The 27,660-nt window shown below is 40.0% G+C and overlaps 1 long non-coding RNA gene and 1 pseudogene across 1 annotated transcript in view; one reads left to right on the plus strand and one right to left on the minus strand.

Moving 5' to 3' along the window:
* Window positions 1–27,660, plus strand: part of LOC108352577 (uncharacterized) — a 62,389-nt gene that overhangs the window by 28,105 nt on the left and 6,624 nt on the right. The window contains exons 2-4 of the long non-coding RNA XR_015635650.1: window positions 12,433–12,662; window positions 21,908–21,985; window positions 23,409–23,595. This is a non-coding gene — a long non-coding RNA (uncharacterized LOC108352577). The remainder of the gene's footprint in view (window positions 1–12,432; window positions 12,663–21,907; window positions 21,986–23,408; window positions 23,596–27,660) is intronic.
* On the minus strand, window positions 10,431–10,550 carry LOC120096401 (small nucleolar RNA SNORA17; annotated as a pseudogene).

Here is a 27,660-nt window from a genome sequence, read left to right on the forward strand (position 1 = left end):
AGGAGCGGCAGGACCCCTGCCTGAGACACCGCCGGAACCTGAAGGAAACAGACCGGATAAACAGTTCTCTGCACCCAAATCCCGTGGGAGGGAGAGCTAAACCTTAAGAGAGGCAGACAAGCCTGGGAAACCAGAAGAGACTGCTCTCTGCACACACATCTTGGACACCAGAGGAAAACACCAAAGGCCATCTGGAACCCTGGTTCACTGAAGCTCCCAGAGGGGCGGCACAGGTCTTCCTGGTTGCTGCCACCGCAGAGAGCCCGTGGGCAGCACCCCGAGAGCGAACTTGAGCCTCGGGACCACAGGTAAGACCAACTTGTATGCTGCAAGTGACCTGCCTGGTGAACTCAAGACACAGGCCCACAGGAACAGCTGAAGACCTGTACAGAGGAAAAACTACACGCACGAAAGCAGAACACTCTGTCCCCATAACTGGCTGAAAGAAAACAGTAAAACAGGTCTACAGCACTCCTGACACACAGGCTTATAGGACAGTCTAGCCACTGTCAGAAATAGCAGAACAGAGTAACACTAGAGATAATCTGATGGCGAGAGGCAAGCGCAGGAACCCAAGCAACAGAAACCAAGACTACATGGCATCATCAGAGCCCAATTCTCCCACCAAAACAAACATGGAATATCCAAACACACCAGAAAAGCAAGATCTAGTTTCAAAATCATATTTGATCATGATGCTGGAGGACTTCAAGAAAGACGTGAAGAACTCCCTTAGAGAAACACAGGAAAACATTAATAAACAAGTAGAAGCCTACAGAGAGGAATCGCAAAAATGCCTGAAAGAATTCCAGGAAAACATAAATAAACAAGTAGAAGACAATAGAGAGGAGACACAAAAATCCCTGAAAGAATATCAGGAAATCATAAATAAAAAAGTAGAAGCCCATAGAGAGGAGTCACAAAAATCCCTGAAAGAATTCCAGGAAAACACAATCAAACAGTTGAAGGAATTAAAAATGGAAATAGAAGCAATCAAGAAAGAACACATGGAAACAACCCTGGATATAGAAAACCAAAAGAAGAGACAAGGAGCTGTAGATACAAGCTTCACCAACAGAATACAAGAGATGGAAGAGAGAATCTCAGGAGCAGAAGATTCCATGGAAATCATTGACTCAACTGTCAAAGATAATGTAAAGCGGAAAAAGCTACTGGTCCAAATAATACAGGAAATCCAGGACTCAATGAGAAGATCAAACCTAAGGATAATAGGTATAGAAGAGAGTGAAGACTCCCAGCTCAAAGGACCAGTAAATATCTTCAACAAAATCATAGAAGAAAACTTCCCTAACCTAAAAAAAGAGATACCCATAGACATACAAGAAGCCTACAGAACTCCAAATAGATTGGACCAGAAAAGAAATACCTCCCGTCACATAATAGTCAAAACACCAAACGCACAAAAGAAAGAAAGAATATTAAAAGCAGTAAGGGAAAAAGGTCAAGTAACATATAAAGGCAGACCTATCAAAATCACACCAGACTTCTCGCCAGAAACTATGAAGGCCAGAAGATCCTGGACTGATGTCATACAGACCCTAAGAGAACACAAATGCCAGCCCAGGTTACTGTATCCTGCAAAACTCTCAATTAACATAGATGGAGAAACCAAGATATTCCATGACAAAAACAAATTTACACAATATCTTTCTACAAATCCAGCACTACAAAGGATAATAAAGGGTAAAGCCCAACATAAGGAGGCAAGCTATACCCTAGAAGAAGCAAGAAACTAATCGTCTTGGCAACAAAACAAAGAGAATGAAAGCACACAAACATAACCTCACATCCAAATATGAATATAACGGGAAGCAATAATCACTATTCCTTAATATCTCTCAACATCAATGGCCTCAACTCCCCAATAAAAAGACATAGATTAACAAACTGGATACGCAACGAGGACTCTGCATTCTGCTGCCTACAGGAAACACACCTCAGAGACAAAGACAGACATTACCTCAGAGTGAAAGGCTGGAAAACAATTTTCCAAGCAAATGGTCAGAAGAAGCAAGCTGGAGTAGCCATTCTAATATCAAATAAAATCAATTTTCAACTAAGAGTCATCAAAAAAGATAAGGAAGGACACTTCATATTCATCAAAGGAAAAATCCACCAAGATGAACTCTCAATCCTAAATGTCTATGCCCCAAATACAAGGGCACCTACATACATAAAAGAAACCTTACTAAAGCTCAAAACACACATTGCACCTCACACAATAATAGTGGGAGATTTCAACACCCCACTCTCATCAATGGACAGATCATGGAAACAGAAATTAAACAGAGATGTAGACAGACTAAGAGAAGTCATGAGCCAAATGGACTTAACCGATATTTATAGAACATTCTATCCTAAAGCAAAAGGATATACCTTCTTCTCAGCTCCTCATGGTACTTTCTCCAAAATTGACCATATAATTGGTCAAAAAACGGGCCTCAACAGGTACAGAAAGATAGAAATAATCCCATGCGTGCTATCGGACCACCACGGCCTAAAACTGGTCTTCAATAACAATCAAGGAAGAATGCCCACATATACTTGGAAATTGAACAATGCTCTACTCAATGATAACCTGGTCAGGGAAGAAATAAAGAAATTAAAAACTTTTTAGAATTTAATGAAAATGAAGGTACAACATACCCAAACTTATGGGACACAATGAAAGCTGTGCTAAGAGGAAAACTCATAGCGCTGAGTGCCTGCAGAAAGAAACAGGAAAGAGCATATGTCAGCAGCTTGACAGCACACCTAAAAGCTCTAGAACAAAAAGAAGCAAATACACCCAGGAGGAGTAGAAGGCAGGAAATAATCAAATTCAGAGCGGAAATCAACCAAGTAGAAACAAAAAGGACCATAGAAAGAATCAACAGAACCAAAAGTTGGTTCTTTGACAAAATCAACAAGATAGATAAACCTTTAGGCAGACTAACGAGAGGACACAGAGAGTGTGTCCAAATTAACAAAATCAGAAATGAAAAGGGAGACATAACAACAGATTCAGAGGAAATTCAAAAAATCATTAGATCTTACTATAAAAACCTATATTCAACAAAACTTGAAAATCTTCAGGAAATGGACAATTTCCTAGACAGATACCAGGTACCGAAGTTAAATCAGGAACAGATAAACCAGTTAAACAACCCCATAACTCCTAAGGAAATAGAAGCAGTCATTAAAGGTCTCCCAACCAAAAAGAGCCCAGGTCCAGACGGGTTTAGTGCAGAATTCTATCAAACCTTCATAGAAGACCTCATACCAATATTATCCAAACTATTCCACAAAATTGAAACAGATGGAGCACTACCGAATACCTTCTACGAAGCCACAATTACTCTTATACCTAAACCACACAAAGACACAACAAAGAAAGAGAACTTCAGACCAATTTCCCTTATGAATATCGATGCAAAAATACTCAACAAAATTCTGGCAAACGGAATCCAAGAGCACATCAAAACAATCATCCACCATGACCAAGTAGGCTTCATCCCAGGCATGCAGGGATGGTTTAATATACGGAATACAATCAACGTGATCCATTATATAAACAAACTGAAAGAACAAAACCACATGATCATTTCATTAGATGCTGAGAAAGCATTTGACAAAATTCAACACCCCTTCATGATAAAAGTCCTGGAAAGAATAGGAATTCAAGGCCCATACCTGAACATAGTAAAAGCCATATACAGCAAACCAGTTGCTAACATTAAACTAAATGGAGAGAAACTTGAAGCAATCCCACTAAAATCAGGGACTAGACAAGGCTGCCCACTCTCTCCCTACTTATTCAATATAGTTCTTGAAGTTCTAGCCAGAGCAATCAGACAACAAAAGGAGGTGAAGGGGATACAGTTCGGAAAAGAAGAAGTCAAAATATCACTATTTGCAGATGATATGATAGTTTATTTAAGTGATCCCAAAAGTTCCACCAGAGAACTACTAAAGCTGATAAACAACTTCAGCAAAGTGGCTGGGTATAAAATTAACTCAAATAAATCAGTTGCCTTCCTCTATACAAAAGAGAAACAAGCCGAGAAAGAAATTAGGGAAACGACACCCTTCATAATAGACCCAAATAATATAAAGTACCTCAGTGTGACTTTAACCAAGCAAGTAAAAGATCTGTACAATAAGAACTTCAAGACACTGAAGAAGGAAATTGAAGAAGACCTCAGAAGATGGAAAGATCTCCCATGCTCATGGATTGGCGGGATTAATATAATAAAAATGGCCATTTTACCAAAAGCAGTCTACAGATTCAATGCAATCCCAATCAAAATACCAATCCAATTCTTCAAAGAGTTAGACAGAACAATTTGCAAATTCATCTGGAATAACAAAAAACCCAGGATAGCTAAAGCTATCCTCAACAATAAAAGGACTTCAGGGGGAATCACTATCCCTGAACTCAAGCAGTATTACAGAGCAATAGTGATAAAAACTGCATGGTATTGGTAAAGAGACAGACAGATAGACCAATGGAATAGAATTGAAGACCCAGAAATGAACCCACACACCTATGGTCACTTGATTTTTGACAAAGGAGCCAAAACCATCCAATGGAAAAAAGGTAGCATTTTCAACAAATGGTGCTGGTTCAACTGGAGGTCAACATGCAGAAGAATGCAGATCGATCCATGCTTATCACCCTGTACAAAGCTTAAGTCCAAGTGGATCAAGGATCTCCACATCAAACCAGACACACTCAAACTAATAGAAGAAAAACTAGGGAAGCATCTGGCACACATGGGCACTGGAAAAAATTTCCTAAACAAAACACCAATGGCTTACGCTCTGAGATCAAGAATCGACAAATGGGATCTCATAAAACTGCAAAGCTTCTGTAAGGCAAAGGACACTGTGGTTAGGACAAAACGGCAACCAACAGATTGGGAAAAGATCTTTACCAATCCTACAACAGATAGAGGCCTTATATCCAAAATATACAAAGAACTCAAGAAGTTAGACCGCAGGGAAACAAATAACCCTATTAAAAAATGGGGTTCAGAGCTAAACAAAGAATTCACAGCTGAGGAATGCCGAATGGCTGAGAAACACCTAAAGAAATGTTCAACATCTTTAGTCATAAGGGAAATGCAAATCAAAACAACCCTGAGATTTCACCTCACACCAGTGAGAATGGCTAAGATCAAAAACTCAGGTGACAGCAGATGCTGGTGAGGATGTGGAGAAAGAGGGACACTATTCCATTGTTGGTGGGATTGCAGACTGGTACAACCATTCTGGAAATCAGTCTGGAGGTTCCTCAGAAAATTGGACATTGAACTGCCTGAGGATCCAGCTATGCCTCTCTTGGGCATATACCCAAAAGATGCCCCAACATATAAAAAAGACACGTGCTCCACTATGTTCATTGCAGCCTTATTTATAATAGCCAGAAGCTGGAAAGAACCCAGATGCCCTTCAACAGAGGAATGGATACAGAAAATGTGGTACATCTACACAATGGAATTTTACTCAGCTATCATTACAACGACTTTATGAAATTCGTAGGCAAATGGTTGGAACTGGAAAATATCATCCTGAGTGAGCTAACCCAATCACAGAAAGACATACATGGTATGCACTCATTCATAAGTGGCTATTAGCCCAAATGCTTGAATTACCCTAGATGCCTAGAACAAATGAAACTCAAGATGGATGATCAAAATGTGAATGCTTCACTCCTTCTTTAAAAGCGGAACAAGAATACCCTTGGCAGGGAAGAGAGAGGCAAAGATTAAAACAGAGACTGAAGGAACACCCATTTAGAGCCTGCCCCACATGTGGCCCATACATATACAGCCACCCAATTAGACAAGATGGATGAAGCAAAGAAGTGCAGACCGACAGGAGGCAGATGTAGATCGCTCCTGAGAGACACAGCCAGAATACAGCAAATACAGAGGCGAATGCCAGCAGCAAACCACTGAACTGAGAATAGGACCCCCGTTGAAGGAATCAGAGAAAGAACTGGAAGAGCTTGAAGGGGCTCGAGACCCCATATGTACAACAATGCCAAGCAACCAGAGCTTCCAGGGACTAAGCCACTACCTAAAACTGTACATGGAATGACCCTGGACTCTGACCACATAGGTAGCAATGAATATCCTAGTAAGAGCACCAGTGGAAGGGGAAGCCCTGGGTCCTGCTAAGACTGAACCCCCAGTGAACTAGACTATGGGGGGAGGGCGGCAATGGGGGGAGGGTTGGGAGGGGAACACCCATAAGGAAGGGGAGGGGGGAGGGGGATGTTTGCCCGGATACCGGGAAAGGGAATAACACTCGAAATGTATATAAGAAATACTCAAGTTAATAAAAAACAAAAACAAAAACAAAAAACCAGAAAGAGTTGAGGCCCCAGGGAGTCGGGAGGTCTGATAGGGTTGGGGTAGGGGAGATATCTTCTTGGAGATGGGGAGGAAGAATGAGATGAGGCACTGTCAGAGGGGCAGGTGGGGGATAATGACTGGAGTGTAAAAAGAGATTATATTATTATATTTATTATATTTATTAAATTAATTATTAAATTGTTAAAAAAAAGAAATGTTTTGTCAACACAGAACTTTGGAAGTCAATGTCCAAGGAGGACTCTCAGCTTCACTGATTCAGGAAACCGCTAGTATACTTTAGGGAAAGTCTTATCATTCTCAGTGATGATCTTGTAATCCTTATCTAGACTTAAAATGGTCATCTCATTGATCTTCACTTAGAAGCTATGGGAGAAGAATACCTCTTTTGTACCGGGGTCAGTACAATCAGGAGGAAATTGATAATGTTCTGAAAAAGGTTTCTTGAAGTATTTGATCAAGCTCAAGTGAGCCTTGGAAGATTTGATGGAAAAAATTCATGCCTCATTGTTCATATATGTGAAAGAAACAAAGCAACATCATCTTTACTTAAGATGTGAGCAAGAAAAATAACATATCATTCAATAGAGAGACTCACGGCTGATCAAAGTACAGGTGAAAAATGACAGCGGAGTGCCCAGCCTGAAGTGTAACATCTACATCACAACTTTCTCCTCTGAAGGTTTGGGAAACATCACAGAAAAGGGAGTGGAAGGGTTGTAAGAGCCACAGGACATGGAGGACTGCTTTAAAACAGTCTCCTCTGGACATGATAGGACTAAGGCACTCATAAAGTAGCAGCAGCCATGGTTGCCTGCATAAGACCTATATAAGATCGAACCAGTCAAAATTCCAATATGGATGGCATAGTTGTGCACAAGGCCCCACTTTTAGAAGAGGAGCTATTGGCATTTTATGCCTTCAGGAGGTGGGAAGAGAATCAGTTGTTTTGCACGAGTGTTGTCTCTGGTAGGTTTTCACCATGTTTCAGTGGATGGCTCATGCATCTATATGCCTATGGGTAACACTATTTGGAATCATTAGACTATTAACAAATTTTAAAAAAGAAGGCAGGAAGTTGGGAGGTGATGTGGTGAGTGCAGAGTGACGTGCTGGAGGGAGTTAGTAAGAGGTAGACATAATTTAAGTATGCACACACATTCCATGTATATGTCTGCATGTGTACATATATAAGTATATGTTTATGTGTTTATATAGGTGTGTTGTGTAGAGATAACATGATGTTATCTTACATATGTAGAGGTTTACATTTTTAAACAATGGGGGAATTCAGGCTTTATATGCATCTTTGGTTGCAGTAGGGGAATGGAAGGTAACAGTGCTGTGTGAGTGAGTGATTTTCCAGTCACGCATCCATGCATCCTGATGTTTGCAATCAGAGTTACTGTAGAAACAGAAATGATGAGGTCCTGAACTAGAACATAAGTGACAGTTATTTCTTAGAAATGGCTGACAGAGGTCTAACTCCTGTGACCCAGATTTTGTTGCTGGAAGGAGGTTTATGTAGTTGTGGGGTTATGAATAGGATGAGGGGTTAGGCTGGCTATGTCAAGATGACCTCAGTCCACTTTCCAGAAACCCTTCCACTTGGGGGTCCTGTGATATGCCAGAAGCTTCTTCTGATCAAGGTCTTCATGGGCTCAGATATACAGTCTTTTTCTCTCATATGTCCCCAGCCATTTAAGCAAAGTTCAATGTCTATATTGTATGATGGTACTGCTTCCACGTCCATTCGTGCTCACATTCACTAAACATCACTTTCGAATGCCTGCCACAAACCATGCAGTGTTTAGGTTTTGCTTTTCTACTATGTAGGTTCCATGCATGGATTTCCATCTCCCTTATAAGTAAACGGCTCCAATTACAGTTAGAATACCGTACACTTGCCCTTCCCCCAGGTTTACAAAACATGTCTTAACTCCAGCTAAGTATTTCTTAACGAGAGTTAGTATTCTATTCATCACAAGTAGCTTACCTTGCTAAAAATGCTCTTCATTTCAACGTGATTACTTTCTCCATGACCATTCCCATTTTCTCTCCTTTTCCCAGCGGCCAGAACTTCAATCCCTGTTCTTCATCCAATCCGTTTGAATGGATATTTACTTCCAGATGTAGCAGTTGCCATTCCGTGTGTGAATCCTCAAAGCAGGTCAGACCCTAATTAACGTCATTCAGCTGTACGTTCGAGGGAGGTGTGTACAGAATTGGAGTTCTGCTTAGATTACACTTTGATCTTTAAGTCAAATATAGACTCTGAGATCTATAACCATCCACTTTCTCACTCCTCATGCTGTTTCTCTTGGTCTATTGGTCTTTCTCCTTTTTTGTGGATACTCTTATCCACCCCACGGCTTTCTTTTTAAACAGGTTGGCTCACTTTCCTTATAACTAAAATAGGTTTTAGGCAGGTCTCTGATTTCAAAGCTTGAATGGCTCTTTTCTTTATTTCCTTAAACATTTTATCGGTTCTTTGTGAATTTCACATCATGCATCCCAAACTCACTGATCTCTCCTTCTCCTCATACCCATCCTCGACCCTTGCAGTTTCCTCCCAGACAGAAGAAAAATATCACATTATGGAAGCTGTAGTGTGTCACAGTGTGTTCCACAGTATACCCTTTTGTCCATGCAAATGTTCATTGCAATGACTCATTGGTCTAGTATGAGATTTTCTGATTTTTGCTACTCTGTCAATACTGAAACCTCACTGAGACTCCTCTCAGATATCCTGCTGTTACCCTGGTTTGTGGAAATCCTGTAGTTTTGGATCTGTAGGACCAGCCCCTTCATGTTCTCCAGAGTTCATTGATGGGGTAGATGTTGGGGTTTGCCAATTCAAAATTCTGGACCTGGGCCCGAGAGAGATATCTGAACTGGCCAGCCCACTGGCTCTCCCACTTTCACACCCTTGGGACCAGCTCACCTGCAATCCCTGCCTCCAGGGCCAACTCTACTATGCTTGCCAGATTGTGTGCAGGGCCTACTCTCCCAAGTGCTGAAGGAGATGAAGGGCAGGCACAGTTCTGATGCTCTTGGGGCAGCTCTGCTGCCTCTATAGGTGGCAAAGGGCAGGGGACAGCTCTCCTTTCCCATTTTACCACATAGAAGACAAGAGGCATGGCCACTTGGTTGTGTCCCTGCCACCAGATTCAGCTGCCTTTGCTTCACAGGTGAGGTGCAGAGGTACAGGGCCTGTTCTCCCAAGTGCTGCAGCTGGTGAAGGGCAGGGCCAGTTCTCCTTTTCTCATGACTCCAGGGCCTGGTCTCCTACCTGTGGCAGGTGGCAAGGGGTGAGGAGGGAGGTGTCTGTCTCTCCCTTGTCCATGCCGTCACATGGGAGATGAATGGCAGTGCTGTATTTCCCACTCTCATATCCTTAGGGCTGGCTCACCCACAACTCCCACAATGTGCAAAACCCAGTCTCCTGAATACTGCATCTGTCTTAGGGGAGGGCCAGCTTTTCTCTCATGCCGCCAGAGCCAGTTTACACAGCTCTCAGACACCAGCATGTCCCCTACATGGCAGCTCAGAACAGAGATATTAGCCAGGCCTTTGGAAGTAATCCTGCTGCTGCTGAGCCATGAATCCAGATGTGGTTTTGGGTGGCATCACTGGCTACTCACATCAGGCTGCTCTTTACTATGCTCAATTCTCCGGTTCTGCCTCTCTTCATTCTGTTCACATCCTTCTTTTCCTCTTTCTCTTCCATTTCACCACTTGCTCCTCTTAGTGGCACCCAGGGTCTCAGAGTGTCTGGGGTTACCTCAAGAGTGTTCTCAGGAATGCTACATTCAGCTCATGCATTAAGGTACTGGGCATGGTCTGCTCACACCCCTCCCTCCCAGGCATGCCCAATGTCATGGCGACCATCTTAGGTTAGCTCCCTGTCTGGGATCCATGCTCAGTCTGGTGGTAGTCTCAGACCCTATGTGAGGGTTGTCTGTCTCTGTCTCACTCTTGCTTGGGATCTGGGAGTGTTTCCTGGCTCATGTAGAATGAGACTTGGCTCAGGCTCACTTTTTTTCAGGGAATGTTAGGCTACTAGTCATTCAGATGTTTATAGGTCAGAACAATGAATGAGACATAGCCTCTCTCCTCTGCTACCTATTGACACACACATGACACAGCAGCAATGCCTCTAGGGGCAGGGACTTGAATGGTTCTTATTTTAATTAATTAATTAATTAATTTTTCATCCCAATCACTGCCCCTCCTTTCGGTTCCCCCTCACAGGTTCTCTCCCCTTCCCTCCCCTTCTTCTCTGAGAGGGTGATGCGCCTGGGTATCTCCCTCCCCTGGTGCATCAAGTGTCTGCAGGGTTAGTTGCATCCTCTTCCCCCGAGGCCTCAAAAGTTAATCTCGCTTCGTGGAATGACTTCTATCTAAGGTGCAGAGTTTCCACCTTCCGAATGCCAGGACGATGAAATGTAAATGTTTTGCAATTGGATAAATCTGTATTTCAATTATGATCTTTTCCTTTTATCAATATGTAAACTTCATAAAACATTCAACCTTCTGAACCTATTGTTCCTCACATGCAAAACAGGGTTGTAGTGAATACTAACTGCATGCTAAATATTTCTAGTTGAGTGTTTTGTGAATAGCAAGTGCTTAAAGTCTTTATTAACGTTGTGCCATTTTTTTAGTAATCACATTATTTCATCTTATACTGGAAGTATTTATATATAGACATCCTTTTTATTTATGTATATCAAATGATATTATCTAAATACCTTTCCAAGTAAAAAGAGTTTTAAAGTATTTACTTTATCTCATCTACTGTCTATCAATTTGCTCCATAAATACGAGGGGATTAATAAATATTTTGGAGAATTAAGCAATAGAAAGCTATATTAATATTTTTTAGATACGCACACAGGAAGGGAGGGAGGGAGAGAGGGAGAGAGAGCTAGATAGATAGAATTGAAAAGTAAGCAGACCAACTACTCACTCATATTCACTTGTGGTCAATGTGGTATGTTCATTCTCTCAGATTAAGGATTCTTCATCTTTTATTGTAGTTTGTGTACTTGACACACTTTTAAGTACCCAACAGAGCAGTGTTTACTAAGGCAGATCCTGTTCGCAGGTGTTTAGAATATATTCATCATGTCTAATCAGGACTACATGCCTGTGGAACATCAGTTATTCCCTACTTCTTCCCATCTGTTTTATTGCACATACATATAACATTTCCTTTATTTATTCACCATTTCAGAAACATTTAGAATATTTTCACCTCTTGGCTACCCTGAAAAAAATGTTGCTGTGAACATATACGTGAGGCTACTGTCTTTCCAAGATCCTGACTTCAATTCTTCTGGTAGGCTCACACGTTGAATTCCTGAATCACACAGAAATTACATTTTACACTGGAAAAATTCTTTAAAATTATAACTCTATGGATTCAATTTGTGCTGTGCATATACTTCTCATGTAGGGCATGTATATCCCGAATACCTTCACTTAACTCCTCCTGGAACTTTTCCATTCCTTTAACACCCAACTCTGTATCCTCTCCCTTTGTTTTCCTTTGTTTCGTTTAGTGTTTCGTCAGCTCCAATCTGTAATGTTCAGACACTTTCAGGTCTACATTTTAGGAGCCAAATCATCAAAGAAAACTGACTTTCCCCCCTACCTGAAACCATCAACTGTCCGTATCTCTTCAATTAAAGGTAGGGACTTATGGACCCTTTCCAATCACATGATAATGTTGACTGGATTGGGCTTGTGCAGGTCCTGTGCAGGCAGCCAAGCTGCAGTGAGTTCATGAGTACTGTGGTCCTGTCCTGCTCAGGGGACACTGTTTTACTCCAGTACTTGCTGATCTCTCCAAGACTATCAAACATTTTAAATTCTTTTGGTGAAATGTCTTGTTTTTCAAAATGGCTTCCCTATTTTACATTTCTGTCTATAATGTACGAGGATTCCAATTTCCTTACACCCATTTTAAAAAAAATATTTTTGAAAGTGACCACTCAAACTGGTAATATTCCATTGTGATTTTGGCTTTTATTTCTCTTCTGATTAGGGTAATGAGGACCTGTCAAAACTAAAGCAAAGCCACAGCCGCGGATCCCGGCCCGCAGCAGCTCTCTGCTCCGAGACCCCATGGGAAAGAGACCTCACCGCCTGGTCAGGTGGGCACTCCTGAGGCTGCATAAGCTCCCGGAAGGGGCGGCACAGGTCTTCCTGGTTGCTGCCGCTGCAAAGAGCCCGTGGGCAGCACCCCGCGAGCGAACTTGAGCCTCGGGACCACAGGTAAGACCAACTTTTCTGCTGCAAGAAAGCTGCCTGGTGAACTCAAGACACAGGCCCACAGGAACAGCTGAAGACCTGTAGAGAGGAAAAACTACACGCCCGAAAGCAGAACACTCTGTCCCCATAACTGACTGAAAGAAAACAGTAAAACAGGTCTATAGCACCCCTGACACACAGGCTTATAGGACAGTCTAGCCACTGTCAGAAATAGCAGAACAAAGTAACACTAGAGATAATCTGATGGCGAGAGGCAAGCGCAGGAACCCAAGCAACAGAAACCAAGACTACATGGCATCATCGGAGCCCAATTCTCCCACCAAAACAAACATGGAATATCCAAACACACCAGAAAAGCAAGATCTAGTTTCAAAATCATATTTGATCATGATGCTGGAGGACTTCAAGAAAGACATGAAGAACTCCCTTAGGGAAACACAGGAAAACATTAATAAACAAGTAGAAGCCTACAGAGAGGAATCGTAAAAATCCCTGAAAGAATCGCAGAAATCCCCGAAAGAATTCCAGGAAAACACAATCAAACAGTTGAAGGAATTAAAAATGGAAATAGAAGCAATCAAGAAAGAACACATGGAAACAACCCTGGATATAGAAAACCAAAAGAAGAGACAAGGAGCTGTAGATACAAGCTTCACCAACAGAATACAGGAGATGGAAGAGAGAATCTCAGGAGCAGAAGATTCCATAGAAATCATTGACTCAACTGTCAAAGATAATGTAAAGTAGAAAAAGCTACTGGTCCAAAACATACAGGAAATCTAGGACTCAATGAGAAGATCAAACCTAAGGATAATAGGTATAGAAGAGAGTGAAGACTCCCAGCTCAAAGGACCAGTAAATATCTTCAACAAAATCATAGAAGAAAACTTCCCTAACCTTAAAAAAGAGATACCCATAGATATACAAGAAGCCTACAGAACTCCAAATAGATTGGACCAGAAAAGAAACACCTCCCGTCACATAATTGTCAAAACACCAAATGCACAAAATAAAGAAAGAATATTAAAAGCAGTAAGGGAAAAAGGTCAAGTAACATATAAAGGCAGACCTATCAGAATCACACCAGACTTCTCGCCAGAAACTATGAAGGCCAGATGATCCTGGACTGATGTCATACAGACCCCAAGAGAACACAAATGCCAGCCCAGGTTACTGTATCCTGCAAAACTCTCAATTAACATAGATGGAGAAACCAAGATATTCCATGACAAAACCAAATTTACACAATATCTTTCTACAAATCCAGCACTACAAAGGATAATAAATGGTAAAGCCCAACATAAGGAGGCAAGCTATACCCTAGAAGAAGCAAGAAACTAATCGTCTTGGCAACAAAACAAAGAGAGTGAAAGCACACAAACATAACCTCACATCCAAATATGAATATAACTGGAAGCAATAATCACTATTCCTTAATATCTCTCAACATCAATGGCCTCAACTCCCCAATAAAAAGAAATAGATTAACAAACTGGATACGCAACGAGGACCCTGCATTCTGCTGCCTACAGGAAACACACCTCAGAGACAAAGACAGACACTACCTCAGAGTGAAAGGCTGGAAAACAACTTTCCAAGCAAATGGTTGGAAGAAGCAAGCTGGAGTAGCCATTCTAATATCAAATAAAATCAATTTTCAACTAAAAGTCATCAAAAAAGATAAGGAAGGACACTTCATATTCATCAAAGGAGAAATCCACCAAGATGAACTCTCAATCCTAAATATCTATGCCCCAAATACAAGGGCACCTACATACGTAAAAGAAAACTTACTAAAGCTCAAAACACACATTGCACCTCACACAATAATAGTGGGAGATTTCAACACCCCACTCTCATCAATGGACAGATCATGGAAACAGAAATTAAACAGTGATGTCGACAGACTAAGAGAAGTCATGAGCCAAATGGACTTAACGGATATTTATAGAACATTCTATCCTAAAGCAAAAGGATATACCTTCTTCTCAGCTCCTCATGGTACTTTCTCCAAAATTGACCATATAATTGGTCAAAAAACGGGCCTCAACAGGTACAGAAAGATAGAAATAATCCCATGCGTGCTATCGGACCACCACGGCCTAAAACTGGTCTTCAATAACAATAAGGGAAGAATGCCCACATATACATGGAAACTGAACAATGCTCTACTCAATGATAACCTGGTCAAGGAAGAAATAAAGAAAGAAATTAAAAACTTTTTAGAATATAATGAAAATGAAGGTACAACATACCCAAACTTATGGGACACAATGAAAGCTGTGCTAAGAGGAAAACTCATAGCGCTGAGTGCCTGCAGAAAGAAACAGGAAAGAGCATATGTCAGCAGCTTGACAGCACACCTAAAAGCTCTAGAAGAAAAAGAAGCAAATACACCCAGGAGGAGTAGAAGGCAGGAAATAATCAAACTCAGAGCTGAAATCAACCAAGTAGAAACAAAAAGGACCATAGAAAGAATCAACAGAACCAAAAGTTGGCTCTTTGAGAAAATCAACAAGATAGATAAACCCTTAGCCAGACTAACGAGAGGACACAAAGAGTGCGTCCAAATTAACAAAATCAGAAACGAAAAGGGAGACATAACTACAGATTCAGAGGAAATTCAAAAAATCATCAGATCTTACTATAAAAACCTATATTCAACAAAACTTGAAAATCTTCAGGAAATGGACAATTTCCTCGACAGATACCAGGTATCGAAGTTAAATCAGGAACAGATAAACCAGTTAAACAACCCCATAACTCCTAAGGAAATAGAAGTAGTCATTAAACGTCTCCCAACCAAAAAGAGCCCAGGTCCAGACGGGTTTAGTGCAGAATTCTATCAAACCTTCATAGAAGACCTCATACCAATATTATCCAAACTATTCCACAAAATTTTAACAGATGGATCACTACCGAATACCTTCTATGAAGCCACAATTACTCTTATACCTAAACCACACAAAGACACAACAAAGAAAGAGAACTTCAGACCAATTTCCCTTATGAATATCGACGCAAAAATACTCAACAAAATTCTGGCAAACCGAATTCAAGAGCACATCAAAACAATCATCCACCATGATCAAGTAGGCTTCATCCCAGGCATGCAGGGATGGTTTAATATACGGAAAACCATCAACGTGATCCATTATATAAACAAACTGAAAGAACAGAACCACATGATCATTTCATTAGATGCTGAGAAAGCATTTGACAAAATTCAACACCCCTTCATGATAAAAGTCCTGGAAAGAATAGGAATTCAAGGCCCATACCTAAACATAGTAAAAGCCATATACAGCAAACCAGTTGCTAACATTAAACTAAATGGAGAGAAACTTGAAGCAATCCCACTAAAATCAGGGATAGACAAGGCTGCCCACTCTCTCCCTACTTATTCAATATAGTTCTTGAAGTTCTAGCCAGAGCAATCAGACAACAAAAGGAGATCAAGGGGATACAGATCGGAAAAGAAGAGGTCAAAATATCACTATTTGCAGATGATATGATAGTATATTTAAGTGATCCCAAAAGTTCCACCAGAAACTACTAAAGCTGATAAACAACTTCAGCAAAGTGGCTGGGTATAAAATTAACTCAAATAAATCAGTTGCCTTCCTCTATACAAAAGAGAAACAAGCCGAGAAAGAAATTAGGGAAACGACACCCTTCATAATAGACCCAAATAATATAAAGTACCTCGGTGTGACTTTAACCAAGCAAGTAAAAGATCTGTACAATAAGAACTTCAAGACACTGAGGAAAGAAATTGAAGAAGACCTCAGAAGATGGAAAGATCTCCCATGCTCATGGATTGGCAGGATTAATATAGTAAAAATGGCCATTTTTCCAAAAGCAATCCACAGATTCAATGCAATCCCCATCAAAATACCAATCCAATTCTTCAAAGAGTTAGACAGAACAATTTGCAAATTCATCTGGAATAACAAAAAACCCAGGATAGCTAAAGCTATCCTCAACAATAAAAGGACTTCAGGGGGAATCACTATCCCTGACCTCAAGCAGTATTACAGAGCAATAGTGATTAAAAACTGCATGGTATTGGTACAGAGACAGACAGATAGACCAATGGAATAGAATTGAAGACCCAGAAATGAACCCACACACCTATGGTCACTTGATTTTTGACAAAGGAGCCAAAACCATCCAATGGAAAAAAGATAGCACTTTCAGCAAATGGTTCTGGTTCAACTGGAGGGCAACATGTAGAAGAATGCAGATCCATCCATGCTTATCACCCCGTACAAAGCTTAAGTCCAAGTGGATCAAGGACCTCCACATCAAACCAGACACACTCAAACTAATAGAAGAAAAACTAGGGAAGCATCTGGAACACATGGGCACTGGAAAAAATTTCCTGAACAAAACACCAATGGCTTACGCTCTAAGATCAAGAATCAACAAATGGGATCTCATAAAACTGCAAAGCTTCTGTAAGGCAAAGGACACTGTGGTTAGGACAAAACGGCAACCAACAGATTGGGAAAAGATCTTTACCAATCCTACAACAGATAGAGGCCTTATATCCAAAATATACAAAGAATTCAAGAAGTTAGACCGCAGGGAAACAAATAACCCTATTAAAAAATGGGGTTCAGAGCTAAACAAAGAATTCACAGCTGAGGAATGCCGAATGGCTGAGAAACACCTAAAGAAATGTTCAACATCTTTAGTCATAAGGGAAATGCAAATCAAAACAACCCTGAGATTTCACCTCACACCAGTGAGAATGGCTAAGATCAAAAACTCAGGTGACAGCAGATGCTGGCGAGGATGTGGAGAAAGAGGAACACTCCTCCATTGTTGGTGGGATTGCAGACTGGTACAACCATTCTGGAAATCAGTCTGGAGGTTCCTCAGAAAATTGGACATTGAACTGCCTGAGGATCCAGCTATACCTCTCTTGGGCATATACCCAAAAGATGCCTCAACATATAAAAGAGACACGTGCTCCACTATGTTCATTGCAGTCTTATTTATAATAGCCAGAAACTGGAAAGAACCCAGATGCCCTTCAACAGAGGAATGGATACAGAAAATGTAGTACATCTACACAATGGAATATTACTCAGCTATCAAAAACGAGTTTATGAAATTCGTAGGCAAATGGTTGGAACTGGAAAATATCATCCTGAGTGAGCTAACCCAATCACAGAAAGACATACATGGTATGTACTCATTGATAAGTGGCTATTAGCCCAAATGCTTGAATTACCCTAGATCCCTAGAACAAACGAAACTCAAGACGGATGATCAAAAGTGAATGCTTCACTCCTTCTTTAAATGAGGAAAAAGAATACCCTTGGCAGGGAAGGGAGAGGCAAAGATTAAAACAGAGACTGAAGGAACACCCATTCAGAGCCTGCCCCACATGTGGCCTATACATATACAGCCACCCAATTAGACAAGATGGATGAAGCAAAGAAGTGCAGGCCGACAGGAGCCGGATGTAGATCGCTCCTGAGAGACAGAGCCAGAATACAGCAAATACAGAGGCGAATGCCAGCAGCAAACCACTGAACTGAGAATAGGTCCTCCGTTGAAGGAATCAGAGAAAGAACTGGAAGAGCTTGAAGGGGCTCGAGACCCCATATGTACAACAATGTCAAGCAACCAGAGCTTCCAGGGACTAAGCTACTACCTAAAGACTATACATGGACTGACCCTGGACTCTGACCTCATAGGTAGCAATGAATATCCTAGTAAGAGCACCAGTGGAAGGGGAAGCCCTGGGTCCTGCTAAGACTGAACCCCCAGTGAACTAGACTATGGGGGGGAGGGCGGCAATGGGGGGAGGGTTGGGAGGGGAACACCCATAAGGAAGGGGAGGGGGGAGGGGGATGTTTGCCCGGAAACCGGGAAAGGGAATAACACTCGAAATGTATATAAGAAATACTCAAGTTAATAAAAAAAAAAACTAAAGCAAAGATAACTTAAAGGAAATCCCTGGGAATAGATTTGGAATATTTGCATGTCAGTGTAGATAGTGAAATTAATTATAAACCATTGAATAAAATAGCGAATTACAGATTTTAATAATATGACAAATTAGTAATAGAAAGTATGATGCAGTACAACATGGTTATCAACACGAAATGAAAAATGAGTGGTGAAAAATAGAGAAACTTGGTTTATACTCTTTCAATAAAGTGGTCGAACAGCACCGGAAGTAGGATAATTCACATGTCAGCAGGTTGACAAGTACATGCCATTCCAACACACAGAGGCCTGAAGCAAGGACATGGGAAATTGGAAAACAGGCTGACTCATATGTTAAGCCTATCTGAGAAAAGCAAGGATCCTCCTCCTCCTCCTCCTCCACCTCTTCCTCCTCCTCCTCCTCTTCCTCCTCCTCCTCCTCCTCCTCCTCCTCCTCCTCCTCTTCCTTCTGTGCCTGTTTGTATCCTAATAAATGTGTGCAAAAGAAAGGGTGTGGGTATGGATTGGTGGGTAGGTGGGAGGACATGGGAGGAGTTGGGGGAGAGGCAGTGGGATACCATAATCAGAATATATTGTCTTTAAAAGACGATTTCAATTATATATAACAGAAAGACAGAAATGCAAGGCTAACGGTATAATTCAATCCTAGAGCACTGGCCTAACATGCACAGGCATCTGAATTTCATTCATAGTCTGGAAAATAACAAACAAAGAGGAAAAAGTGTAATTCAGAATCTTGTCTCTTGTTCACATGGAAAGAACAATAAAAAAATTCTTCATTATCAACAAGCAAAACCACAAACACAACCATGAGAAAACTCTAGAAAAATCTAAACTTTGAGGGCGTTTGAGACAATCACTGAGCTGTGATCTTTGGGATTTTTTTCAGGTAATGAAAAACAACAAACAAATAATTAAAAAAGAAAGAAAGCCCTTTCCAGACTGAGAGAGCTTGACGGGTCTAAAATATAGTAAATGAAAAGCTTGATTCTGAATAATTCTGAATTTGACTCCTTTGTGATTAAGACACACTCTGGAATCCTTGATGAGGATCTGAGGTTTCTATGATAGTGAGGATTGACAATGTTCATTCCTCAGTCTGGGTGAGTACATTGTGTTTACTGAGAAGAATGTCCTTGTTTGCAGGAAATACTGAAAATTTTCAGAGCCATGAGCCCTGCTTTTGCTAACCACTCTTGAGTGGTTAGAAGAAGCCACTGTACTTTGAGCTTTTCTGTAAGTTTGAGAAAATAGTAAAAGAGAAGACAGATAAGGCACAATTTAACTACAGAAGATAAACATGATAGATGAGCTATGATCAAGGAAAAGTAAGAGTGATTATTTGGGTCATGGAGAAAATTAGAGACAAACATTGCAGAATTTCCAAAGAGATAGATGGTTTTATTGGGTAATCGGTCAATCCCAGGAGGCTGGCTGCTTTAGAACAATGCTCTTGATCAGGTAGGTGGGGAGTGGGGGAACTGTAATAATGAGTGAAGGAAGGGAAGGCCCTTATGTCTCTGGTGCCCTTTCTTCTCTGAGAGATACAGCACAATAACAAAGTCATTGGAAATGTGGAAGAAAGCAGGTTTCTTTCAGAGCAGAAAGGGAAGCTGTGACATGTTTGGAGAGAAGTCATTAATCAGAGACCAGGAATTTAAAAGTTTCTCAATAAAAGTCTGTCCCCAAAAGCATAACCCCCCCAAAAAAAAACCCCACACCATTCTATCTGGCAAAATAGCAGGACATCAGAATGGTAAGGTCAACACAATTAGCTGCAACCTGAGATCACAAACCTACCCTCCTTTTTTTATCCAACCAGCAATGGGGCACACACAGACGGGCTCATTGCAATGAATGAGGACTTTTCCAACATGGAGAGCCCTGCATCCCATAGCCTCATGTTCCGTTTGGTTCTTGTTGCTGTGTCTACTGCTTCACTCCTTACACTGTACTAAATAAACTTGTTTTAGAATAAAACATCCAAATGGTGAGTCCTTCCACTGACCTACCAAAATCTCCTGCTAAAACAAAGAATAAAACATCCAAATGGTGAGTCCTTCCACTGACCTACCAAAATCTCCTGCTAAAACAAAGAATGCCAAGCTCTATGTCTTATTTTGTTTTTGACCATATTTAAGATGAGACAATAGCTTTAAGATACTTAAATTTTGATTATGTTATACAGGATAATTTCTTTTCCCTTTGGAAGCAGACATGATTTATTTAGACACAAGAATCACAGTGTCTCCTACTCCAATATAATTAGATGTCATCTAATGAGGCAAATAGAACAAAATGTAAGTAACTTGTGAATTTTGGAAAGTTTGTATTGTGGTCTCCTGCAATATTTCAATATGGTTTACATTTTGTTTAAAAATACGAATAAATACTGGATAAATCTAGCAAGGATGTAGAGATAGGAGATTCGTGTACACGATTGCCAGGAAAGTAAATTGATAACTGTGGAGTTTCTTCAAACCATAAAAATAGAGCTAGTTGAGTCAGTTACATCATTTCTGGGTATATCCCTGAAAGAACATATCAGCATACTACAGGAATGCTTGCATGCCTACTGCTACAGTGCTCACAATAGCTAAGATATAAAACCATCTTAGAAGTCCATCTACAGCTAGAGAGAAAATGAACTTGTTTGAGTAGAGAGATGAGGGAGCTGTGAGGAGTTGGGTGAGTGGGACCTATGATCAAAATATAATATATGAAAATTTTCAATTGAAAAAATTAATATTGGGGTTGGGGATTTAGCTCAGCGGTAGAGTGCTTGCCTAGCAAGTGCAAGGCCCTGGGTTCGGTCTCCAGCTCTGAAAAAGAAAAGAAAAAATTAATATTGATGCTATATGTATAAAATATAATGAAACTGTATGCTCCCAAAGAATTAATTAAAAAAGAAAAATATGATACAATTCAGAAATTCCTTATTTTTTTACCTCCTTCGTGGATAGTTAAGGACATTTGATTGGATGAAACCTGATGCACAACATCTTCAGAAAATTTCTCAAGGAAGGGAAGGAAAAACACCTGGGAGGCAGGCTCTGGGGATCCCAAAATGTCAACAACCAAGACAAATAAAAATCCCTATTTTTAATAAAATCCCCTGATATCTATTTGTGACATGACTCTTCTGGTTCCCTTGAGATAACCAGGGAAATGTGGAGAAAGGAGACCCAGGTGGTTAGGTTAGACAGCATTGAGTCCTTTGAAGATTTCCTCCTGATCTCTGAACTCATAGACTCTTCCTCTTCTACTCGCATCACTTTCAGAGCCTGGGAAAGAACTGAGTATGTTGTGCCATACACTGCTACTTCTCTAACTGCAGTCCTATTTGGATCTGGAGAGAGGTGAGCAATTATGAGGTATAGCTTTGCGGAGGAATGAGGACTTCTTTCTATTTCATTGTCTGTGTTGTTTTTGCAGATGTGGCCAGAACAGATCTGAGACGTGTTGGGAATGCCATGTGTTTTTCTTAGTCAGATTCTAGTCCCAATTGGTCCTGTGATTGGCCAAGACCTGGAATTGGACATCACAGAAATGCTCGCTGAGCTCAAGCCCTAACAGCACAGTTTCTCAGATTCTCTCCTACCTTCATGTCTTATCAAGCACTTCCCATCCTTCGATTACTCAGACACATGTAATAATCACAGATTTGAAAAGCGGTTGCTTTATGCCTCCCTGGTATCTTAGAACTGTGCTTCCAAGTCTCAGGAGGAGTGGTTCAAATGTTTTCTTTCTTTGTTTTCTACAGTAGTCATTTACATATCATGTTATATATACATATCGGGGAGCTGGTCCAAGTGGTTGATTTTAAAAAAAAATCCACTATATCACAGGTTAACATATATCAGAAATTATATGATTTCTTATACATACCAATATATTTAATAGTAATTTATTTCCATTCTCAAATGTTTCTGTTTCTTGTTTTATTCAACATATAGCCTCCTTAACCAAAATATTGGCTAGATCAACTTTTGACTTCACTAGCCTCTTTCCATATTACTTTATTGATAGATTAGATCATTCAAACCTTCCTGTCCCTTTTCCCTCCTCAACTGACATTATTTTATACTTTTTTGTTTTTTAATTGTTTTTCAAAAATTACTGAATGTCTTCTCTTTGATACAAATCCACCCCAAAGAGCATTTAACACATCATTTATTGAACACGTACTGTGTCCTAAATACTTTAAATGGATTTTCTGATTTACTCCTCACAATGTTTCTTTGACATGAGTTGCACTGCTATATTTGACATATGCAACTGAAAGTTGGCAGGACTAAACACATTTCTCAGATTCACAGTTATTTGAGTGTTATATTTTGTGATTGACTTAAGCGACCGATTGAATGTTGAGTTTGACATCTATGCAACAAGAAAAAGGAGATGGCCCTGTAGTGATAGTAATGTTGGGACACAGATGTTTTGCTAATGCTTCACCTAACACTGAGCTCTCAACCCTGACCACAAAGCACAAGCAAGGATTGGAAAATCTAGCTAATAAAAATTTGACCACCTGTGATCACCACTGATATCGTTATCTCTGTCATTCACCATAATCCTTGTTCATTAAGTGAAAACTCTCTGAATTGGTTATCTTTTCTTGAAGCACTGTCCTAGATTTGCAATGTCATTTTATTCCCTGCAGGAAGATGTGAAGAATGGGGGAAGAAATCACTCTTCACTCAAGGGTGCTGCATTGAGGCCTCCCTCATTCCTACGTTCTACTACTTTTATGAGTAACACTTTTGTCCCTTTGTCAAACAGCTATATTACATCTCACTGAGAATTCTAGACCCTTCACCCAGCGAGTACTTATTGAGTGCTACTTTGAGTTGGATGCGGAAATCTTCGCATGTATTTGGAGAGCTTACACTCTGACTTGAACTGGGGCTACCACCCAGGAGACAACAGACAACACTGCGCAAAGCAGTGGGAACTAAACTCCCATAAGGTAAATATTAGCAACCAACTCTCAGGAAATAAACAAGTCTTGATTTTTAATATTTGTTAGTCCCCGAGACGAAAAGTATTTCTCCATGGATTTCAATATAGCAAACATGAAATGTCTGAGCATGGAGCTGGGAAATGGTGTGTGCAGCCTGCTGCTGTGCTGAGGTAATGCAGTCAGGCTCCAGCACACCAGTGGGTGCAATGCTTATGAAAAAAAAAAGGGGATGAGGAATTGGGTCATTATGGCAATGTTTCATGGATGTGGTTAGCAATGAGCTGAGTCTTAAAATGCTCATATGAAACTATTTTAAAAATTAAAAGTAGATGTATGTGAGTTTGATAGGTGTGCAATTCTACAGTTTTCAAGGAAAGAGTAAAAATATAACTTCCCCTGGAATGTAGATGTGCATTGGGAAGAATGAGGGTGTTCTTCCGAGTACTAGGGTCCTAGTATCTGAATGGGATGTAAGGAATAAAGGACAATCCAGGTAAGATTTAAAAATATGTATATAGGCACAGATTGGATAATGGATATTGGAATGTTCCTCTGCTTTGGGGAGGTTATCATTTCTAGAGCAGAGGTTGGTGTAAAGGCAAATTGACTTTCTGAGAAAGTCAGTGAATGTTGTGATAATCCTTATCAGCCTACTAGAGATGTCTTCCTCAGATTGCAAAAGCAGTGTATGACTAGTATAGTAGAACTCAAACGTTCTGTTTAAATCTCCAAACCAACCCTGCAGCTGGAGCCACTGTAGATACAAAAAACAAACAAACAAACAAACAAAAAACAAGTGCTTTGACTCAGATCTCATGATTTGACACCCACAGTCCATATCCAGATTTTCTAAGTGCTACCTAATTCCAATGTTTCTTATGTTACAGTGTTTCTCTCCAATTCTTACCCTGAGAATTAATCTTAGTAAAGTCAAGTGAGAATGCTTTAAGTATGTAAAAATACTACAATATGATATCATGTAAAGGGACGGGAGTGTAGTTTAGTGGTAGAGTGTTGGCTTAGCATGCACAATATCCTAACGACAAACAACATTATAGTATACAGTGTTGTGAAATACAATATAATGTCATATAATGGAATGCAAATGTCTAATATATAGAACAATATATTTCATCAATTTTTGTATGAATTTTCTGAATTTTGGTAAGCCTTCAGAGCTGCAAGACCTGTGTATTGAACCCAGATTCTCTGTGAGAAGGAAGTACGCGAACTACAGAACTAGTTCTCACTCCAGGCCAATTTTACTTTTAATTATATTGCTAAGAATATTTCTTTATATCGCTATCTCATAATTTAGACGTTTGCATTGTTTGCAGCTTTGGACTTTTAGGAAAATGACTCTTTTTTTTTTTTTTGGTTCTTTTTTTCGGAGCTGGGGACCGAACCCAGGGCCTTGCGAGGAAAATGACTCTTAAAACATCTAAATATGAATATCCCTTTGTGGACACATTTTGTTTGTCTTGTGTGTAAATGTCCAGGAAAAATTACAGTCATGGATGTTGGTATAGAATTATTGTAATAACAAATTGTCACATTGTTCTCCATATAGGCTGTAACACTTTACATTCTAACCCTCAATATTTAAGACTCCCAGTTCTTTCCCTTGGTTACAGTGTTGGATGTTGTTAGGCCTTTTAATTTTAGCCATTTGAGTAGGTGTGTATCTCACTGTGGTTTTGTTCTGCATCTCTCCAATGGATAATGTTGCTCAGAAACCTTTCATGTGATTATTAGGTATTTTATGTATTTTTGTATATATTTCCATATTATCCAGCTTAAAATGTGTCTTATTATTGACTTGCAAAGTTCTTTATATATTCTGGATATAATTTCAGAGTTTGTGTTGTAAATGCTTTCTACTAGGGTATGATTTATCTTTTTGTTTTTCTAACAATGATGAAGCTTAAACTGTAATTTGTTCTCTTTTAATTTAGGCTTTTTGTTACTTCCCTAAGAACTGTTTCCTCATTTGAGGGTCACACATTTTCATCTCTTATTTTTATCTAGAATTTCTTAGGGTTTTGTCTGTTATACACGCCTATGATTCATTTAAAATAATTTCTGAAAAGTCATGGGGTAAAATCTTAGGTTCATTTTTCCCCTCATGAATATTTGCTTGTTCCAGAAACAATTGTTGAGAGTGTGTCTTTAAGACACCTTCACCCTTTAGAAAAAAAATAGTTGACCACATAAATGATATATGTTTAATTCTGCACTGCATTGTTCTATGTGCTCATGGGGAAGTGCACAGAAGTGTTCAGTGAAGTAGAAAAGAATTAGAATAAGAGGGGAAAAAGCCAAGGCTGACAACTTTAGGGAAGGAAACTTCTTCAGAGTCATTTGAGTTAATGGATTTATAAAGACCAACAGTAAGCGCAACTTGCTAGGAATTACAGACCCTGAGAGTAAAAGTCTGTCTTTGTAACTCTGAAAATGATTAGAGAGCAAAGAAACAGTAGCCACAGAGAACCACAGCCCTGATGATTTATGGAGTCCTACTTGTCTGTGCTCATGGCTATCTCCCACCATGTTGGTAAATATAGTAACTGAAGTAGGGTTGGGCCTAAAGTTTATAGCTCTTTCCCTAAGATGTCATTCCACAATGACTTTCGCGATGAGAATACGTTTTGTTTCTTAGCTAGAGGATTAGATACCTTAATCATTGCTTTTTGTCATTTTGAGACAGGATCTTTCAAAGAAGCTGAGGTTGGTAGTGAACTTATAACCCTTCGGCCTCTGTTATCAAGTGCTAAGATTATAGGCCTGCGTCGTGACAGGTGGTTGAGTACCTTAACATTAGGTAGGTAATTATGGATTTAGAAACTGGGACAGAATAAGGTATAATTTAAGGAAAGTTACCGAACTTTTACATATAGTAGGTGGAGCTTCGGGATGCATTGACTAGATTGGTGCCATGAAGTCACTGGAGAAGATACAAAAATGAGATAGGACGATAATATAATTTATTTTAAAAATTATAAAAGTTCATAATGGTTTCAAGACCTACAAAAATAAAGAAAGAAGTTGGATATTTGAGAAATGTTGAAAACATAGATATATGAAAGCAACCAACATAGAAACAGTAGAGAAAAATTGAAATTTAAAGAATGGCTAGAAAAATCAGGAGCAAAAGAGATCCAGAGAGCAGGTATGCAGTCGTGGTACAGTCGGAATGAAGAGATTTGTGGACAGTAACTAAATAAGCACAGGGATGACAGAAACATAATGTGGTGTCATGGAAACCAAGGCTAGAGAGTGTTATCAGGAGGTAGGGTCAGACGTGTCAAACCAAGGAACGAGGAAAGGAAGAAAAACAAAGTCTGACAGCTTTAGTAATGGAGACTTCTTCAGTGACACCTGAGTGAATGGCTTCAGAAGCACGAACATGTGATGCCAATAGGTGAAAAAAATTAGAGAGCATGAGAAAGGAAGTCTGTTCAGTAATATTAAAAATGGAACAGGAACAGTGAAATAGTCACTGTATGTGCTCTCTCTCTCTCTCATGTGTGTAGGTCGGTCTGTCTGTCTGTCTGTCTGTATGTCTGTTTGTCTGTCTGTCTGTTTGTCTGTCTCTGTCATTCCAGGCTCCTGGCCTTTAGCTCACAAGAAAGTCAAGGATGACCTTAAATTTCCAGTCCTTCTGCCTCTATCCCCATGCCAGCTTCATGCATCTTTGGAGACTGATCCCCAAGTTCTCATGCATGATAGGCAATCAAATCTCCAGCCCACATATTCTCTCTTTTACAGAAGAGGCTAGTTTTCTGTAACTCTCATAGTCATATCAAATTGTCCGTTTGGTTATTTTCATATTAGTTATCAGTTAGGCTTCAAATACATTGCCTACTCTCCCCCTAACCATGGAGCTTCTCTTCTTTTCTCTATACCTCACATTGTCTTAAAAACTCCTTTGGATCACAGTGGAAACTAATTGTTTTCTCACTCACAGGTCTTTTCTGGACTTCATCCAAAAGGTTGCTGCAATTAACAAATACATATTTCTTTGGTTGAGCTTTCGGAGGTCAATTGCAATGGACTGAATGTGGCAGAAGC

The sequence above is a fragment of the Rattus norvegicus genome, chromosome 13 (assembly GCF_021556685.1).
Source record: "Rattus norvegicus strain SHRSP/BbbUtx chromosome 13, alternate assembly SHRSP_T2T, whole genome shotgun sequence".
NCBI classification, from domain to species: domain Eukaryota; kingdom Metazoa; phylum Chordata; class Mammalia; order Rodentia; family Muridae; genus Rattus; species Rattus norvegicus.